The 15,051-nt window shown below is 38.6% G+C and overlaps 1 protein-coding gene and 1 pseudogene across 1 annotated transcript in view; one reads left to right on the top strand and one right to left on the bottom strand.

The window, feature by feature from the left end:
* Nucleotides 1–15,051, top strand: part of LOC118927736 (dystonin) — a 415,594-nt gene that overhangs the window by 12,223 nt on the left and 388,320 nt on the right.
* Nucleotides 1,765–13,787, bottom strand: LOC118927625 (nucleophosmin-like; annotated as a pseudogene).

Here is a 15,051-nt window from a genome sequence, read left to right on the forward strand (position 1 = left end):
GTTTTTCTGTTGTTGTGTCTGTGAGGCCTGTCCTTACTGGAGACATTCACAAAACCCAGCCATTTGGTTCATTCTGTTATCTATCAGTCCTTTGCTCCCTGTCAGTCTATTAGTTAGTTTATGCTTTATAACAGACCACTTACAACATTAACTTTAGCTCACAGTTCTGGAGATGGGCAATTTGGGCTGCACCCTGGTGGAAGGTTGTTCTGGTCTGAGTTAGGCTTGTCTCGTTGCAGTTGAAACCTACTCCTGTGACTTTGGGCAGCTTCTGGCCAACTCACAGTTTCCTGACAGGTCTCTCCTCTTCAAAAGGCCAGTCCAGGTTGGTTCACATGTGGTTGGATTCGGGTTCCCAAAGCAGCAAGAGTAAGTGTGTGAGGCCTCTTGAGATCTAGGCTCTGAATTCGTATTAGTGCCTCTGCTCACACATTGTTTTGGCCAAAGCAAGTCATTAGGGAATGAGGGAAATAGAGTCTTGATGGGAGGAGTTTACAATACTGTGACAGCCTCTTTGCAGTCTACCATAGGTAATCTTTTGATTCATCTCTAGTTTGCTTCTGTCTACTCTCCCTAAAGCACTCATGTTAAGCTTTTTAAATTGTTTTCCATTAATCTTTTCCAATATCTTGGCTTTAATATATATGGAAATTCCACCTGAAATTTCCAGGGCTGACTTAATTTTTCAACACTTTTTTTGACGTATTATTTTCCAGTTTTAGAATATTTTCCATATCCTAGAAAGATTTCTCATGCCTATTTGCAGTCAGTCCCTGTTTCCACCCTTAGCCCACAAAACCATTAATCTACTCTGTGTTAATAAATTTGCCTTTTCTGGACATTGAATATAAGTAGAACCATATAATTTGTAGTCTTCTGCTTCTGACTTCTTTCATGTAGCTTAATGTTTTTGAGGTTTATCCATGTTGTAGCATGTATCATTAGTTTGTTCATCTTTATTGCTGAATAGTATTCCATTCTTTGAATATACCACATTTTGGTATATTTTGAATATATATATACACTTCTTTTTCCTTTCACCAATTGTTGGATATTGGATATTTTTCCTCAATTTGTATCTATTGTAAGTAATGCTGCTTTGTATATTTACTTAAAAACTTGTGTGCACATATGTTTTCTTTTATCTTGGGCAGATACTTAGTAGTAGAATTGCTAGCTTGCATGGTAAGTTTATCTTTAGAGAAATTGTCAAACTGTTTTCAAAAGTGACTGTACAGTTTAATATTCTTACCAGCAATGTATAAGGGCTCTAGTTTCTCCACATCCTTGGCAATACTTGCTACTGTCTGTCTTTTGATGATAGCCATTCTAGTGGGTTTTGATTTGCATTTCCCTAACTACTAATGATTTTGAACATCTTTTCATGTGCTTATTAATAGTTTATAACTTGTCTTGGTGAAATGTTCAAATCTTTGGCCATTTCAATTTTTAACTTCTGCTTTATTAAAATACTGATGTTATTTCACATGTATGTTTTTGTCTCCCCACCATGTCCATTTGTTTGAACACCACCACTATGTCCTATCATAACATTCTGTACATACTTAAAACCAAGCAAAGGGTGGAATTCCATTTTTAAAAATTAAATAGGCATTTTGGACAACACATTCTTGGCAATGGACTACATTTATCAGATACGGAAGGGAAAGTTCTCACCCTGTGTTATAAAAAGGATACCAGATATCAACTTTAACAGAAATGAAACAAGATGGAAAATTTTAACAAACTGTCTAAATTATTTTCTTAAAGAGACTTCCTCCACTGCCAAGATCTTGAGTAACCTTCTGATCAGTCATCTGGAGCAGTTCTTCATATAATTGATGATGTTGGCTTCCACTTGAGAAGATAAACACTTTTTTCTATACTTGCTTTCATTTTTGCCTTAATGTCTTCTACAGACAAGGTCCTTTCTGTGTTTTAGGAGTCTTTTCCTGTTTTTGAGGGATTCTTGACCTTTTTATCTTGGTGTGGGTCTTTCTATTTTGGTTTGATTTTTGTGCATTTCTGGCTGGAGAATCTTGTGTTGATTTTTTTACTGGAACTTTTTCTTTAGCTTCCGCCTCATCAAAGTCATTGTCATCATCATCATCTTCTTCATCAGCAGCAAGTTTTACTTTCTTCGGTGGAACATTGCTACTACTTCCAGGGGCAGATTGCTTTCTTTCCGGGTATAGTTAGGAGTTTCACACCCTCCTCCTCCTCCCCTTCTGACTGCATCTTCCTCTACAGCTACTAAATGCTGCCCCCTGAGAGGCATAGGCCCTGAATCACATTTCAAATATAAGACCACAGGTGGTATTATTTCAGTCTTCAAGGGAAATCATTGATGGTACAGACATTTTCTAAGTTGCCAGTGTTACTTTGATTGAACTGCCTTCATAATTCTCTTCCTCTGCTTCAACAATGTACAGTTCACTCTTTGCACTCGCCCCTAAATTGATCATTCCTAAAGATAACTGGTGCTCATTTTCATCATTATAAACCTTAAAATGATAATTTTAAGTTCACAACTGAAAGATAGCTCTGGGGCCTCAGGGAGCTCATGTCCATGTCCATTGAGTCTTCTATAGGGTGTGGAACATACAGGTGGGAGAGACGGTGGATGGAGGTAAATAACTATGGTTCCAGAGGACAGGCATGCAGGATGGAATCATACCAGGGATAATCTTTGCCCATATTCAAGTTGGGTTCTGTGTCTTTCTGAGTTGTTAGAGTTCTTTATGTATTTTGGATACAAATCCTTTAATAGACATAGGATTTGCAAATGTTTTCATATAGTCTGTGGTTTGTCTTTTCATTTACATAATGGCATATTTTTAAGTGCCAAAGCTTAACATTTTTTAGTCCAGTTTATCAATTATTTTATTTTATAAATCATGCTTTTGGTGTTATATCTTAGAACTCCTTGCCTCAGCCAGTATCATGAAATTTTTCTGCTATGTTATTTCTAAAAATTTTACAGTTCTGGCTCTTACATGTAGTCTATGTTCCATTTTGAATTTTTCTCTATTTTCTGGGTTTGTGAATTATTGTTATTAATTCTATTAAATAGTTGATAGAGTTCCTCAGTGAAGCCATTTGAGGTGATGTTTCCTTTGTGGAAGTATTTGAAATGATCAACATAAAACTTAAATAATCAATTTCTTTACTTTTTATGCCTCTTCAGATTTTCTATTTCTTCTTGAGTCAGTTTAGTAACTTGTGTCTTTCTGGGAATTTGTTCATCTAAATTGTCTAATTTGTTGGCCTAATAACAGTCCCTTTTACTCTCTTTAGTTTCTCTGTGGTTAGTCGTACTTTCAGATACTGTTTCTGTTTGTTTAGCAGAAAGTAGGGGCTTTCATTATCCTGTTCTGTTGCATACATCTGAGACTATGCTTGCATCCAGAGCCAGTGGCAGGAAGAGAGAAACATAATATAAAGCCGTGGGAATTTAACCCAGTCTCTTGGGATCAGAGAGGAAGGTTACCTTCCTAAGAATTTTAGTTTCCATTCTACTGGGACTCCTAATGTCATTGCCTATGAGATTGCTGGAAGGCTGGGGCTTAAGAGGACTCAGGGAAAGTAATGGGGGATTTCTGTACTCTGTCTGAGCCTTAAGAATTCCCTTTCTCACTCCTCAAGACAGAATAAGGGAGCTTGCTCTGGAGCTGTCTTTGTCTGAGCCTCAGTACCCAGCTCTGGCTTTTAGGCTGTGCTGCCTCATTGCATTAGTCTGGGAGGTACTGGAGGTCAAAAATGGCAAAAATTACCACTGGTTTGGTGGTACTTTGAATTCTGGCCCTTTTATTTAAAGCCCTTTGTACTACAGTTGACCCTTGAGCAATGCAGAAGTTAAGGGTACTCACCCCTTGTGCTCTTGAAAACCCACGTGTAACTTCTTTTTTATTATTCAGGTATTGTTGATATACAATCTTATATTGGTTTCAAGTATACAACACAGTGGTTCAATAGTTACTCATATTATTAAATCCTCACCCCCACTGGTGCAGTTACTATCTGTCAACCTAGGAAGATGACCCCTGTGTAACTTTTGACTCCCCAGAAACTTAACTGCTTATAGCCTACTGTTGATTATGGTAGTAAATGTTAAAGTAGACTAATATCTACAGATATTTTATTCACTCATGACATTCTGAACTTCCTCTTAATTTTTTCAATATTTCCAGACTGCATGGTTTTTCTGTCAGTTTCTTCAAATTGTTGCAAATCTCTAAACATTTTCCCAACATGTTTTTTGAAAAATATCCAGGTATAAGTGAACCCATGCAGTTCAAACCCGTGTTGGTCAAGGGTCAGCTGTACTGATCTCCAGAATCTTCAAATAGCTGCTTGGTGCATTCTGTTCAGTTATATAGTTGTATTTAGTGGGAGACATGCTTATTCTTCTACTTTATTGCAACCAGAACCATGATCTGTTTTTAATTTGTCTATCCCTCTCTCTTCCATAAGCCCATTGCTATTCTCTTTTTTTATTTATTTACTTTTTGGAAAATCTTGTAGCATTTTGTCATCTATTAAGACGTAGCTGATAGAGATGTGTATTGCCACGTATAACTCTAGTACTACTAAAGATTCTACTTATATTTCATCATTATACAGAGTTTTTAGGAATCCAACCTCAACATGTTTTCAGTTGAAACAGTTTATTTTTCTTCCTCTCCTTTTTGTCCGACCTCATAAATTCTCCAGATTTTTCTGGATTTTCTTCTAGTTTCTAAAAACTAAATAGACGGAGCGTAAAGAACTACCTGCGGATTTTAAAGAAAACAATCTACATTTCATCATGCTTACTGATGTTATTTACACAGGGAGTAGAACATTAAGAAATAATTAGCTGTACGCCATAAGCAAGTTTTAAATAGCTAACTGATTAACTGCAGAATCTTTAACCAATGTTAAATAAGTAAATTCCTGCTGCTGCCAGCCCCACTGTGAGCTGCGTGGAGGAGGCAGGAGGCATTCGCAAGCGTTTCAGACTGATGTGGAGTGCCACTGCCTCTGGTTTTGAAATCTGCAGGGTGTCCCAAAGGAACCCCAAATATATTTGGTGGAAGATTTGGTGAAATTGTCTACTTTTTTAAAAGTGATGCAGTATAATAGTAATTTGCAGTACAAATAGGAACTGAAAAAATTTTAAATTATTTTATAATAATGAGGTCTAATTTCTGCCTTTCTGAAGTTGCCTTGTGGGAACTTAATCTTTGGGGGCCATTCTAAGTGTCTGATGAACAGTATGGTCCGCGTTTCTTGAGAAACTGGAGATACGTAGACATTTGCTTTTATGCATGCTTTCCGGTGCCAGCTGTGGTCATGCCCGTGTGTGGATTGCTTGGGCAGAGACAGCCCCCAGTTAAGGAATCCTGCAGGAAGATGACCAGATACCCTTGTCTAGTCAGGACTGGGATCATTTTCTGAAAATCTCTGCCAGGTGAACGTTTGTCCTGGGTAATGCCTTTGGCGCAGCAGGCTGAGCTTTAGTTCCCACTATGGTTCAAATATGAGATGTTGTAGATTAACTTTCTGTATATTCCTTGTGATACCTGGAGAAATAGTAATTCACAAAGTCATCCCCAGTCTATAGTCTACAACTCAAAATTCCATTTCAGATCTTTTTCGTGCAGCAGAGAGGCAGATGGGCTCCATGTTTGTTTAACAGTGAGGAAGTGCATTTCAGGAAATGTATGGGACTTCAGGAGCAGCTGGAAGTTGTTTCTCAGCCTGCCTTCACTATGCTGCAGTGACAGGGCTGTGTGAGAGGGGTACCCGGAGAGGATCCTCACTTAGGAGTAAAAAGATCTGAGGTCAAGTCCTGTTCCTTAGTTTACCTTGGGTAAGTCACTTAGTGTTGCTGAGGCTCACTTTCTGTTTTGGTAAACTAGAAATAGCAATTCCTACGCTATCTTTTTACAGGATGTTGTGATAATCAGTGAAGATAATATGTGTGATTAAAAAAAATAAGTAAACCTATTAATTGGAAGACAAAGGGACTCATATCACAATGGCTATGACAGAATGGAATCTCCATTTATTCACCATGTATTTATTCATTAGTAAATACGTGCAAATCTAACATGCACAGGGCATCTTTAATTTCCCTATGCTCCTGGTTGGAAATATGGCTCACTTATCTCTCAATTACTTTTTGGAATCTATTCATCTTGTATAGAAAAAAACAGAATAAAAGCAAGTTTAGTTACAGGGAATGAAGAAGTCAAATGATTTGTGTAACATCTAAGTTGCAAAAATCAGTAACTGGGTAGTTTATATGGGCTCTTAAAATGATAGTCAAAGGAAGCAGGGTGATTTGGGGCTTTTCTGAAATAGTGAGATCTCATCCTGCCCCACATCCTGTCCTGGAGATGACCTAATTATGGGGAAGTGATAATAGCTGACATTTTCTGAGAGCTTTCCTACCTTTACATATGGCCTATCTCATTTAATAATCACTTGTCCAAGGTTATACTAAGGTTGCTCCCAGAGCTGAGATTGCAACCCTGGTCCTTTTACCTACACAGTCCACAGCTACCTAGAAGCAGAAACGTGGGGTCAAATTACAGGGAGCTGAACCAGCATTTCATTTATTTGCCTTTTCCAAGGTTCATAGGGATCAGCGTTAATTCACATTTTTTAACCTTGAAAGCTCAGAATAACCTTTGAGTTTGCTCTTCAGGACTTAAGAGATGGTGGTAATCGCCATCTGAGAGCAGAGTGGGGCTCAGATGGAATCAAATTTTAGAGCTTTAAGAAATAAGGTTCTCTGAGCAACCCTTTTTAATTTTTAAAATGTTTAAAGAAATGAATTTCCATTATTTAATCTGTTTTCTGAGAGTTCCTTTTTCAAGCATATCCAAATTTACACTTCCGAATTATTCGAAAGTATGAAGCAAGTTGATTATCATAACATATAAAGATGGTGTTTTTCCTCCATTATTATTAGAAAGAAAAATGTGCTGCTGTTTTCCACAGATGCAGTCAGTGTGTTTGTTAGTCTGACTCCCCCTCGATCTGCTGTCTAACTAAGCTGTAGTCTGCTAGTTACATTCCTGATATGGCAAAACAGAAGAAACCAAAGGCTGAATTTTAAATAACATTCCTAGTTATTTAGACTCTCCTAAAATATTTAGAATACCTAGCTATCTGTCTGAGTCATATGCTGTACTGGGTGGGAGTTAAAATTGGGAAATTTTGGCTGGCAACTGCTATATTACAATTTCTCTAGAAACCTCAAAGAAATAATGGACTGAAGCATGCCTTGAGCTTTTCTCTGAGAAACTATGGCAACAGGCCTTTAATTAAAGCTGAACTAGTGCGTGTAGCTTAGAAAAACAGAGATACTGCCAACTGATAGGGAGAGTACATGTGAATAATCCAGAGAAGTAAAAAAAATGTATTTTTGTAGATGTATTGGGTAACTCTTTGTGTATCTATATTGTTCAAAGAAATAGTAGGAAACTCTTGTAGTGAGTATCGATATTTGGCTTTGGAATATGTTTTAGTATTTTTTTTTTTTTAAGAAACTCGAGTTTCCTAATTATACTTTTTTAAGATGAATGTTCAAATTGTGTTTCCTGAGTGCACACGAACTGACATGTGGAAGGGCCAGCCACCTCGGGGGCAGAGGACGGGCAACCTGGGATGGTGACAAAATGGATGATCTTTCCATTTTGACGGTGGAGACCCTACACATGCCCCAGTAAAATGCACTGGTGGGCTGATGAACAACAATTAATAAACCGTTTCCCTCTTGAGCTGAACCATTTACACTAGTATGCTGGAAGGTGTAAACTCAGAGCAGGTCAAAACGTAATTGAAAAAAACAAAACAAAGTGGAATAGCAAGAGTGGACATTTTTCTCCAATCAAAATACGTGCTGGGCTAACAACCCCCAGTGATGAAGAGATTTTTGTAACCACCTTTGTCAGGAAGAAGTTTAGGTTATGCCTATTGTTTTAGTATCCTGTCTGAGTATTGCCATTCGCTCTTAAAAATGTGTCTGTTTGGAGGATAAATTTTCTAGTCATCTGGTAAGGGCAATAGCTGGGAAGATGAGTAGAATCTAATGAAATAAAATGTAATAGTGACAAAAGTAAAGCTCGTAGGCAAGAGACAGTGTAGGAACAGACTACAGTCATCTGTTATCCGGTCCCCTTGGCTCTGGCTTCCAGGTCACCTTGATTATACTGCTGGCAGAGTTGACTATTTATAATGAGATCCTGTCTGCCGCTCTTTTTACTTAATGACTTCCTGTTGCTTACAGGATTGGTACCCCCTTACTCAGTCCCAGATCCACCCTGCCTCCAGTGTACATGCCCCAACTCAAAATGAGCAAGGCCCATTTGCAGAATGTTCACTGTCTCCTGTGTGTTCGTGTCTCAATTATTGCTATTGTTGGAATTCTTCTCCTCTTTTCTTTTTGTGGCAAACTCTTATTCATACTTCAAAACAAGGATTAAACATCACCTCTTCTCCTCTTTACCTCGCAATCCTCCCTTAATTCTCCCAAACATTCTCCCCTCCGGGATTGGATGAGGGTACCAGATGTAGAGATCTATACATCGGTCTTTCCAGGGCAGGTACTATGTAGTTTTCATCTTGTCTGCATAGCCTTGGGTGGGGTCACTGTTTTGTTAAATATTTGATGAATGGATGAGTGGGATTGAGTGGGTAGAATAATTGGAGTCACTGGGGCATATTTGAGAAAACAAATTCCAGCTACAAAGTAGATGGAATTTGGTTCTCCTGTTTTTCCTTCCTCCCTCTTTCTCCTTTTTCTCCTGCCTCTCTAAGTGCCCACTGCTCTCATGCCTGTTTTTTTTGGCTTCCCAGAATATTTTCTTCAGGGACTTATCTCGGTTTGCTGAGCTTTAAAATACCCTTTACTTTTCTTCCCTAAACTTCTTCCCTCGATTCTACTCAGAATGCTATTTCCATTCTGAAGAATGCAGGTAGGTATAATTATAGGATAATCACTTCAACCTAATTCATCACAGGTTGAAAAAGACTGACAGGGAAGCAGCAAGAAGTATCTGAAATTGGAATTTTGCAATATCAGGGGTTGCTTGCCTGTTCATGTTTCTGATTGTATAGAAAACCTTTTCATGTATGTAGGGAACTAATGCCATCTCTAAACAGGTTTTCATGTCAGGATTTTGGATTATGTCATTCAGTCATGACAGAGGAATATTTTGAGAGCTGCCTGCCTATAACCAGTTTCAGCAGCACTACTGTCTTTTTTCAGCAGCATTTGTGTGATTATTTGAACATTTTATTGTCTTTTTTGTGTCTTTTTTTATATAAATGACTGAATATTGGAAAAGTGACTGCTAATGCTAACGACAAGGACATTAGGTCTCATTCAGCTAATTCACTTCAGACAGAAATATAAAAATTCATCAGGTGAGGCAATCAAAAGAGTTAATTCTTAGCCTCAAATGGATGTTCACAGAATTTAAACCCATCTGTAGTCTTGTTATATAGGAAAAAAAGCAAAAGCTAGGAACATACATGGAATTCTGGAACTCTGTCCTTGAAGACTGTATACAAAAGGGGAGCTATAACTAAGGATATATATATATTTTATTTTGCTATCATTAATCTACAATTACATGAGGAACATTATGTTTACTAGGCTCCCCCCTTCACCAAGTCCCCTCCACAACCCCCATTACAGTCACTGTCCATCAGCATAGTAAGATGCTGTAGAATCACTACTTGTCTTCTCTGTGTTGCACAGCCCTCCCCGTGCCTCCCCCAACATTATACATGCTAATCATAATGTCCCCTTTCTTTCCCCCCCTTTGTCTCTCCCTTCCCACCCATCCTTCCAAGTCCCTTTCCCTTTGGTAACTGTTAGTCCATTCTTGGGTTCTGTGATTCTGCTGCTGTTTTGTTCCTTCAGTTTTTCTTTGTTCTTATACTCCACATATGAGTGAAGTCATTTGGTACTTGTCTTTCTCCGCCTGGCTTATTTCACTGCGCATAATACCCTCTAGCTCCATCCATGTTGTTGCAAATGGTAGGATTTGTTTTCTTCTTATGGCTGAATAATATTCCATTGCGTATATGTACCACATCTTCTTTATCCATTCATCTACTGATGGACACTTAGGTTGCTTCCATTTCTTGGCTATTGTAAATAGTGCTGCGATTAACATAGGGGTGCATCTGTCTTTTTCAAACTGGGCTGCTGTATTCTTAGGGTAAATTCCTAGAAGTGGAATTCTTGGGTCAAGTGGTATTTCTATTTTGATCTTTTTGAGGAACCTCCATACTGCTTTCCACAATGGTTGAACTAATTTGCATTCCCACCAGCACTGTAGGAGGGTTCCCCTTTCTCCACAACCTCACCAACATTTGTTGTTGTTTGTCTTTTGGATGCTGGCCATCCTTACTGGTGTGAGGTGATATCTCATTGTGGTTTTAATTTGCATTTCTCTGATGACTAGCAATGTGGAGCATCTTTTCATGTGTCTGTTGGCCATCTGAATTTCTTCTTTGAAGAACTGTCTGTTTAGCTCCTCTGCCCATTTTTTAATTAGATTATTTGCTTTTTGTTTGTTGAGGTGTGTGAGCTCTTTATATATTTTGGATGTCAACCCTTTTCGGATCTGTCATTTACGAATATATTCTCCCATACTGTAGGATGCCTTTTTGTTCTATTGATGGTGTCCTTTGCTATACAGAAGCTTTTCAGCTTGTTATAGTCTCACTTGTTCATTTTTGCTTTTGTTTCCCTTGCCTGGGGAGATATGTTCATGAAGAAGTTGCTCATGTTTATGTCTAATAGAGTTTTGCCTATATTTTTTTCTAAGAATTTTACAGTTTCATGACTTACATTCAGGTATTTGGTCCATTTCGAATTTACTTTTGTGTATGGGGTTAGACAGTGGTCCAGTTTCATTCTCTTACATGTAGCTGTCCAGTTTTGCCAACACCAACTGTTGAAGAGACTGTCATTTCCCCATTGTATGTCCATGGCTCCTTTACCATATATTAATTGACCTTATATGTTTGGGTTAATGTCTGGACTCTCTATTCTGTTCCACTGGTCTGTGGGTCTGTTCGTGTGCCAGTACCAAATTTTCTTGATTACTGTGGCTTTGTAGTAGAGCTTGAAGTTGGGGAGCAAGATTCCTGCCCACTTTATTCTTCCTTCTCAGGATTGCTTTGGCTATTCGGGGTCTTTGGTGTTTCCATATGAATTTTTGAACTATTTGTTCTAGTTTGTTGAACTAAGGATATTTTGTCCTGTATTTTAGTTTCTGGCCTGAAACATTAGTCTTTCCTTTATCTTATAGTGATGTGTAATCAGATAAGAAATTTGTCATTCATTCAAATTAGTGTTGGTGCTTCCTTTCTTCTCTTCTTTGTCTATACCTGCAATTTCCTGAGAGTTTCTCTGTCTTATATGTAGAGTCAAAGAATAAATTGGATCTGTTATTATTTGGTTGTTTTTTCCTGTCTCTACACCTAAGATTTTAGTAATGGGACTTGGGGGAGTGGAGAAAGGTAACAGCAAAAACATTTTGTGTGCTGGTATCTCTTCACTACAGGGATTAAAGATTTAATTTGGCAGCATTTGCTGTTATTGCTTATTAATTTTACTTTTAGGTCAATTTTTGCATAGGTAAAACATTTACAAGCTTCAAAACTTAAAACAGGTAAAACTGTATCAGTGAGAATTCTTTATCCCATTCTTCCTCACTTTTATGGAAATTTAGTTAATCACCATTCTTAGTTTCTTGTGAATCCTTGTGTTTCCCGTGTCTCTGTGTTTCCCTATTAAGCATAAGCAGGCTTTTGAGTTGAGATAAGTATATCTTATTATGTTTCAGAAGTTGACCATCTGTGTTGCACATTTACCCTTAGTCTCTCAGCTTCCCCTTGCTCTTACATGCTATACTCTCTAGTGTTGGGGCTGGGACTCTGCAGACTACATTTCCCAGCTGCCCTTGACAGCTGCTTCCTGTTGGGATCTGTCAATGGGGAGCATTAGGGGGAGCTTGGAAGGTGGGAGGAGGGAGAAGCACTTCCTGTCTCCTGTTCCTGTCAGAGGTATTTTACCTCAGCCTCCAGCTTTTTCTCTAGACTGGCAGAACTAGCCTCACCACTCCCCCTCACAGGTACCAGCAGAAGCCACACAGTGCCCCCTCCTCAGAGATATGAGCCCCCACTAAGAGGCACTTACTCTCAACTATGCCTGAGCAGCGCGGCCCTTCCCACAGTTCTGAGCTCCCGCTTTGTGGGGCCTCTCCTTGGAGCTCCCACATTCTTGTAACCTAATCTCCTTCCTCTCCCACCCCCAACTCTACAGGTGGTAGCTGCCTCCTGCATTTATTATCTCTGAGGTACCTCATTGTCCTCTCTCTGCTGTGCCAGTCCTCCAACACCTATTTCACCAACTGTCTTTGTTAAATCTCCTCTGTTGAAATACCTGATGCGCTTTCTGCTTACCCAGAAGGACCCAGGCTGATGACTCATCTATTCATATTGTAGTGAATGTTTTTATGGAGATTGTTTTTTGAATTTTTTTCCACAATACTTTTTCTGTGCCAATAAGAATGATTGTATGGTTTATCTCTTTAGGCCTATGAAATACAGGACTGGATTTTCTAACACTAGACTCTTCTTGAATTTCTATAATAAATTACCCTTCATCACATTGTATTCTCTTAACAGGCAGCTGAATCTATTTGCTGATATTTTCTTTAGGATTTTTGCATTACTATTTATACATGAGATTGGTCTGTGAAATTTTCTCTTTTTTGGGTACTCTAAGTCATGTTTTTACTTCAATGCTGTATTTGCTCTGTAACAATTTTGGGTTTCCCATGTTTTTCCTAAGCTCTTCAACAATTCAAATAGCATTTAACATTACCCTTTCCAGGTGTCTGTTGTTCTTCTATCTTATTTTTATTCCTTTCAGAGAGTCTCTGAACTGGTGCCAGTTTGGTATCACATAATGGGAGATACATTTCACTAAATTAACCCAGAATGGCTAACACAAAAAGTAATACTTATTGTCGTATTAGCTGGGCTAGTTGAGAAAAGCTGGTCCAAACCAAACTGTGAAGTAGGCATTGTGTCTCTGGTGCCCTTTTAACCCCATTATTGTTGTACTTGAGTCTCTAAATAATTCTCCCTTTTACCTGCCCTCTTTTTCATCCTATTCTGCTGATAGTCCCTGCTACTAACTGATATGGTTTTTGAGATATGACCCTGCATAGAACTATTTGCATTTTTATAGCAGAATCATGATAATGGTCATGAACCAGTCTCAGATCCTGGTATTTTGTTTTGTGTCCCCTCTGTCTTCTGGGTTCTCCACGTACACTGATGTCTGAGGTGAGGCAGAAATGTACCGGACTGAGGAGGTTGTATCTTCCCATTGGCTCAGTTAAACAGGCTTAATGAGCTTTCTAGTCAGGACCCACAGGGGCTCTCCAGCCTTCTTTAAGAAAAAAGATGCAAACAAACACAAAAAACATCAGGGTCACCACCTAATTACCTTGGAGTGACTAAAAGATGGAATAACACCACATTCAAGTTTCTGATCCCATCTCTAGCCTCTCAGCTCATCATTTATTTTCAATACCTTTACGTGTCCTCTTCTTTCTGACCAGAAGGTCTTTCCTTGCCCTGGACCCTCTTTTGGAAGCTGGTGTCCTGGCTTCTCTCACACAGTGGTCAGCCCCTCCCCTCCCCACCATGAACTGACCTTTGTCTTGGTTGCCCCGGAATGTCTCCTGAGCATACTTCCTCATGTTACCTTCATTGTGTATCACTTGCTTTAAGACTGTTCCCCTCTGGCCTGGCCGCTCCTGAGGGTGAGTTCCGTGCCTGCTTGTTCTGGTTTCTGTGCTTAGTGCACTCCCACACACACAGGAGGCCTCAAAATATATTAGCTGCATTATTGAATAATGAGACCCAAGTAAAAGTGGAGGATGAGAAAACTGAATGGTAAATGGATAAGTGGACTCTGAAAGGATTTCGGTACCATGTGCCAAATGCTAAAAGGTAGGTTTTAATAATCCACTTGCACTGTATGAAAGTAAACATAGTGTTTTCATTCAGAGTGAATTTAATTTATATTTGGTGTGTGTTTACATTGCCGATGTTTTTCTGGCAACACACTTTCTACATCTGCTTACTCAGAAGATGTGTAGCAGAATAAATTGGAAAGGCTATGAAAATCTAAAATCCTCTGGTAGCTTTAGAATAACTCGCCTTTTGCATCAGGAAATCTGTGTTTGTTCTTCCTACATCAAGCAGTTTTGCCCTGCTTCAGGGAATGATGAGAGTGGAGATAAATGAATCAAAGGAGTAATAAGGGGTGCTAAAAATAGGTCTGTTGGGAGATGAGATGACCTGAAAGCAGAGGATTAAATGGAGGGGTTTGAAGGAAATAAAAGCTCTTCCCGTGATGCCTCCATCTGGAAAATGCAAATATAAATAGCTCATGGGATCATGTTTAGGTTGAATGTTTTCCCGTTAACACTCTGCAAAAATTTTAGTTGGCAATCTATGTTGGATGACAGAGGATTTTGAATTTTTTAGACTCACTTTAGCCATCAGACTCATTCAGGAACATATAAACATTGTTATCCTTACCTTAATGTTGCCTCCCACAGTACATCTTCATGTATTTATGTTTTCTTTATTCTGTACTCTCTAGGTAGATATTTTATGTTAGTGCTTTCTCTTTCTTACTGTTGTGTTAAATTATGTTTAGTTCTGCAGAACTGTGTAGGGACAGTTCTGGGATTTACATACATACCTATGCTTATATTGAAGTGTGTTAGTGGTTAAAATGAATCTTTTTAAAGAGTTTAGCAACACTCAAATGAGAAACATTGATGATGACAGTATAAATTTGTTGATTTTATAACCATACTTCAGCAGGGTTATTCCTTTTGGTAAGACAATTTGGTTTTATCAGTTGTGATTTAAGAAGACTGGTTCTCACCTGTAAGTCAATATGAGTGCCTTCATTTCTACCTCACAGAGCTTGTTTCTGTCTTCTTTTAG

The sequence above is a fragment of the Manis pentadactyla genome, chromosome 16 (assembly GCF_030020395.1).
Source record: "Manis pentadactyla isolate mManPen7 chromosome 16, mManPen7.hap1, whole genome shotgun sequence".
NCBI classification, from domain to species: Eukaryota; Metazoa; Chordata; class Mammalia; order Pholidota; family Manidae; genus Manis; species Manis pentadactyla.